The sequence below is a fragment of the Labeo rohita genome, chromosome 6 (assembly GCF_022985175.1).
Source record: "Labeo rohita strain BAU-BD-2019 chromosome 6, IGBB_LRoh.1.0, whole genome shotgun sequence".
NCBI classification, from domain to species: domain Eukaryota; kingdom Metazoa; phylum Chordata; class Actinopteri; order Cypriniformes; family Cyprinidae; genus Labeo; species Labeo rohita.
The window spans coordinates 24391967-24398461 of NC_066874.1; the positions used below are offsets into that span (position 1 = coordinate 24391967).

General features: G+C 36.9%; 1 non-coding gene across 1 annotated transcript; it reads left to right on the forward strand.

Annotated features, from left to right (window-relative positions):
• The first annotated feature begins 3792 nt into the window (after window positions 1-3792).
• trnaq-uug (transfer RNA glutamine (anticodon UUG)) lies at window positions 3793-3864 on the forward strand. Its single transcript has one exon. It is a non-coding gene; the product is annotated as a tRNA-Gln (tRNA).
• The last annotated feature ends 2631 nt before the right edge of the window (window positions 3865-6495 follow it).

Consider the following 6495-nt stretch of genomic DNA (forward strand, 5'->3'; position numbering starts at 1 on the left):
GTCGAGCATCACATACGTGTTTAAATGAGGAGAAATGAGTGGCAGGCACTTCGTTCCGCATTGAAGGAATACTTCATCTACTCATCCTTTTGTTGCAAACTTGAATGGCTTTATTTGTTTCTTTGGAATGACAGCCTCATGCACCATTAATTTTTCATTGCATGTGAAACAGAAAATGCCAAGGCTGTTATTCTCTAACATGTTTTTGAGAATATGAACCAGTTTTAGTTTTGCATTTTGCTGTTCTTTTAAGAAAACAAATACCACCCACAACAACTTATGGCCCAACCAACCTAAACCGACCTACTTAAACGGGTCATGGATTTTTTAAAATTATTTTAATATGTTCAGTGACATTTACTTATAATGGAAGTATTTTTGCACAAAAAAACAGATATGTGGAAAAATGATTATTTTTAACCTTCGTTCTGACCCTTTGTCTAAAACGACCTGTTTTAAGGGGCGGGTCCTTTAAGGCTTCTCAGTAATCGGCCACTGTTATGATTGGCTGATGTCATTGCATAGGAAAAAGTGTTTTGAAAACATGATTTTAAAAAAAGGTCATTTTCAGACAAAGCATAATGAAAGCATTTACTTACCGTTTGTGATGCAGCTGCAGTCAGATTTAGTACCGCTTCATCTTTCAAAAAATGTATCTTTGACCTCGTTTACACTGCAGTCCCTGAAGCCCAATTCTGATTTCTTGTCTACATCTGATTTTTTGACCATTTACATGTTCTTTCAATTGACCCTTCGCAAACAGCTTGATTGACAGGCGATCTGACCAATCGTAACGCCGAATCCACCATTCTGTCCGACAAACAAATCAGACAGGAGAGTAGATTAACTTCGGTGGACTTAACCTTGAAAAATTGTGTGTAATGAAGTCTTTCCGTGGTTGAAATAAAATATGTTCTGATGTTCATTCATGCTTTTTTGTGCTTTAATTAAAGAAAAAAAGGCAATTGGTTTACATGTCGACTGATCTAAGGTGATATATCACAACACATTAAAAAACACAAAATGATATTTGTTAAAATTTCCTAAAAAATTACATTTTAAAGCTGAGACCTTGTTTCATACCAGAAGTAACCTGCTCTGCCTTGTCTGCCGGCTTGTTGTCAGTTTTCTCTTTGCTCCGCGATGTATTTTTCACTGTGTGAAAACGAGATGTGTAGTGTGAAAACGTTATTGTTTGTCGGACATAGAAACAGTAACTAAGGAGGGTGGATTTTTGCGAAGGGTCAATTGTGACCCATATCCGATTTATGTGTTTACATTTGCCATACCACCTCCATGTTTCCTGCATTGTTGTCATTTACCACACCAGGGTTGCCAGGTTTTCACAACAAAACCCACCCAATTTCTACACAAAACAAGCCCAATCGCGTTTTGAGGGGGGCTCCCCAGTAAAATTTACATTCCAGGGGCTAAATATCATGTTATTTGGGTCGCTTTAACCCGCAGACATGACAAACAACCGAGTTGTTAACAGTGTTAAAGGGCCAGTGGGCGGGGCCTCTATGGTGAGAAGATGAGTATTCGTCGATGCCTTTGTGCTGCTGTGATGTCATCCTGCACCTCAGATCCAATCAAGCCGTTTTTGAAGCTTGATTAAATCCTTTATAATGAGGAGGACATTTTAAGCTATGAAATTTGCAGGATTTTTAAATGCTACAAAAATCTCTTATATGCCAAAAGATCAAGGCAAATTTGATTTCTCATGTCATGACCCCTTTAAGAAAAGCATAAATACAACACAAAACAATTTATGGCCCAGCCAATAACCTACTTAACCTAATAGCAGTAGGCGATTTCAGTTACCGCAGTAAGTCATGGAAATGTTCAGCCGTCTGTGACGGCCAGACTTTTTTAAAAATATAATATTTGGGTTTGTAAGGAGATGAGTTCATGTTTTACTTGGGTGTGTCTGCCTGAGTAGTATAGCAGAGGCTACTGTTTCAGACCTTGAAAGCAAAGCACGACTTTGTGTGTGCATGTGTGTGTGTCTGAGTATGCGTAAGAGAAAAATAACATACAAGTTTGATTGTGTTAGTACGATCACATGGCAGAATTCAGCCCTGTGGCACAGAGTGGGAGAAGAACGGTTCTGTGTCGTGGTTGTGTGTGTGTATAGGATCTGAGCTGTAATGATTGATGGTGAATGTTGAGATAAAGGAAGAGAAATGCGATGGAGTGACGTAGTGAGAGGAAGATCGTAGAGGCATAAGCGGAAGAAAAAGATGCAGAGAGAGGGGCCTCTTACGGTTATACATTGGCTGTTTCCGTCGTCCTCTCACGGGAACATATGGGCTATTGTCTGGAAATACAGAGGGGCACGTTTAGGGTACTAAGCATGCTTTGTACATCCATTTAAAACAGCACCGCGAAGAGAAATAAAAGATACAGAGGATCATAGAATCGGTGCAGTGTCATTGCACTGTTAATACAATAATACTCGATGTTTAATCTGGTCTTGTGACCTTCAGAGAATTCTGTCGTGGTGTTCACCTATAAAAAATCCCACTCACGATACTCGTCTGCATTTAACTAAGATCATATCTTTGTTCTCCTCTTTCCATTTCCTATGTACACAATGTTCTGACGGTTAGAGTGATATAACAGGTCATAACCTCTCAGAGACTACAAAGATCACTGTGGAATGTGCGCGAAGAGAATGTTACTTCATTGTAGGTCAAAGGTCAAGGGCAGCCAGCCAATCAGGATTCTGTATGGAAATCAGATAAAAACATAACTTAAAATCATTTTTTTAAAGCTGTATACAGTAAAACATTATCAGCAATACACACACTGGCAAACAGAAATAGTATTGCTACAGTATTAATACAGTATGCTTTGCTATTGTGCAGTATAAGGTTGTTTGTGGGATTCATTAGCATGAGTTGTGTAAAATTAGATTAAATTGGCTAGATTTTTGGTCTAACCTTTATTTAGTAATGGAAATATCTATTTTTTTTTTTTTATTTTTTTTTTTTTAAGATTAGCAAAAAAGGAAATTGGAGAAAACACTCATGTTTCGTGCCACATTCGTACTCGGAACGAAAAAGCATTTAATTTCCTTGAGGAAAAAAAATAGGATTACCTGGAAAAAAAAATGACCAAAATAAATACGTTTTACACACCGACAATTCTTTTACTCTTGTAAATGCTTAAAAAATCTGCTATATTTGTTGCAGATGTTTTTGTCACTATTAAATGAATACATTTAATCAGTAAACACCCTTGATTGTTCGTGCACGAGTCATCTTTTGTAAGGATTTGAGGCTAATAAAAGGAGCATACCGTTTTAAAGGTATAAATAAGTAAATAATACGATTAAAACCCTTTGCTTTCAGTCCGAGGCTCTGACAGCACGAGATGGGCTTTACTTAAACAGGTCCCGGTCATGACTGTGTGTAATAAACGGTTTTAACATAACAAAACATGATAGGAAAAGACACATTAGCGATGGTGTAAATAAATTAAATAAATGAAAATGCCTTTACAATTCGACAAACATTTAATAAGCAGGTTATAATTTATACAAAAGTTCCTAAAAAACACTGTTGGTTTGCTAGAACCTGTCCTTTACTATAAGATAACTAATAGCTAACTAAGCTAGCTTAGCATTATAGATACTCGAAAGGAAGCATCGCACATTCACACTAAACGCACATATACGCGCATTTTAGTTTAAAAATAATACACACGATGCAAAGACGCACACAACATTAAACAACAACCCACATGTTCAGTGAATAATTATGGTTATGTCGCTCCTCCCGGCAGCGCGGTCCCATGGTGTAATGGTTAGCACTCTGGACTTTGAATCCAGCGATCCGAGTTCAAATCTCGGTGGGACCTCGTCCTTTTGAAGACGCAGAAAAAGCCACCCTAGTCGAAGATTAAAAACAAATGCGATGTCATGTTGAATTAGGAGAGAGCATCAACGATGTACCTACATGAAATGCTGTTAATTCAGCCTGTGTAGTCTGTTTACAAAACAAACAATGAGTGTCTTCAAGAAGTGAGTGTGCTCAAATTTCATGTATTGATGAGAAAGAGTGAATTGATTTTGATATTTGATAGCTGGTTATGGTAAAGTCATCAAAATTTGTGCGAGTAAAACAAACTCATGTCAGCAAAATAAAAATAGCCCATCCACAATAGTTGATGTCTTGATGTAATAGCCATTTTTTGTTTGTAAACATGAAAATCACAATATGTATAAATAAGAAGTCATTTGTTTTAGTTCATTTCTTTTGCAGTGATTGTAAAAAAAATGTTTTTTTTTAAAACTCTAATAGTAGACTGTAGATGTAAGCAAATTGCCCAACTGCTGTGACTCATCTTCATCTGCTAATATCTTGAACGCATATATCACAGTAATTGCACTATAAAATATAAATATATATATGTGACCCTGGACCACAAAACCAGTCATAAAGGTCAATTTTTCCAAATTGAGATTTATACATCATCTGAAAGCTGAATGAATAAGCTTTCCATTGATGTATGATATGAACGATATTTGGCTATGATACAACTATTTGAAAATCTGGAATCTGAGGGTACAAAAAAATTTAAATATTGAGAAAATCACCTTTAAAGTTGTCCAAATAAAGTACATAACATTGCATATTACTAATTAAAAAATAAGTTTTGATGTATTTAGGAAATTTACAAAATATCTTTATGGAACATGATCTTTACTTAATATCCTAATGATTTTTGGCATAAAACAAAAATCAATCATTTTGACCCATACAATGTATTTTTGGCTATTGCTACAAATATACCCCAGCGACTTAAGACTGGTTTTGTGGTCCAGGGTTACATATATAGCTGCAAGCAGCTATTACCGGGGTTCAAGCGCTTTAAGGCATTTAAGCACATAATGAAAAAAGACATTGTTTAGCAAAATAGTATAATATAATAGTATAAGTGTAACCACTTAAAAAAGCATTTTTGGCAAATCCAGGTAATTTACCATAGAAATTTTATGGTTTTATTTTGTTTTTAACAGTTATGACTGCTATTGGTCTGATCCCCATAAAACTTTTCATGCTTGTTTAGAATCACCTGTCCCATGTGCTCAGCGGGTTTTATGAAGTTTTGAGTTTTCCTTTAGGCTTTATAGGATTTTGGGTAAATTCGTACAGGCCCCTTTTCCAAACGACCCTGTTACCCAAAAGGTAAATTTCAACTTTTTTTTATTGAAAAAAATGGGAAGCTTTCCTTGTCAGACTCGGAGGTAGCGCCTAAGTCGCGCCAAAACGAACACGTGACATTCTACTCTATCGGAATTATGTGTTTCTATGGCAACACTATCAATGCCAAAGCCTTCACGTGCTCCTGATCTAGTTGTAACTTGTGAACTCGGAAAGTTCTGAGAGGTAGGACTTGGTCCAGTAACAGATGTACCACGTGACCGCCACCAGGTTCATTTTGGCGCAATTTAGGCGCTACCTCTGAGTCCGACAACATGGAAAGCTATGAGTAAAATGTCATGTGTTGTCATCTCGAATTTACACTAATTACGACATGGCGTGAAGGCACCATTAATATAGGCATTTTACTAAAAGTGGCCCCTTTGGAACGTTTTTGCGCCACTTTGCAACAATGAGTCGAAAGTTCAACTTTTTCTGATAATTACTAATATTCACTCCCCAGAGAATCTTTCTGCACTGGTTTGGTTCCGATCGGGCCAAAACCTAGGACTAGTTCGCAAAAGTAGGTTTTTCAAAAATACAAAATTATTTCGCTAGGCTAAGATTCCAACGACATAAGTCACTTGAGCCTGCGACTGACGGTTTAGGAGTTACGAACAATTTCGTACTTTGGATCGCTGTAGCGCCCCCGTCAGGCCGTCTGGGGCGAGACTGGGTCACATTGTAGGCGGTGTGAGTACTACCATCCCTCCAAGTTTCAAGTCTCTACAATTTACGGTTTGGTCTGTACGATCAGTTTTACATGGAGATCACTGATCAACCATTCTAACAATTACAATGGGGTTTCAGCGCTAGGCACTTGAACCCCTAATAAAATCTACACTGTGCAGAACACGTAAGTTCTATTTTGATTATAATTGGCGGGTAACTAGGTGATAAATTGTATTTAACATAATTAAATGGCTTAACGTAAGATGTCAAGTTTAGGATTGTACGCCGCACCTAAGCAAACTATGCTTAACTGGCAACAAGCAAAGACTAGCAGTGCTTTTCTTGTCAGCACTTACCAGAAAGAGAGTGAGACATGACATGATTAACACATTTAGAATCTAAATCTATAGAATTAAAGTAATCACAGTGTTTTGGTACATGATGTTACAGATCAGTGTATCACAATTATAGTTTCTTAAACCCGACGCCTCAAGAGAAAACTCTGAGCACGTTATTACTGCAAACCTTTATTAAATAACTGGAAATTGGAAATTTCTTTAATAAAAAGGAGTCTCTAGGCATTTCTGTTTTTCATATTTTTATTCATATTTTA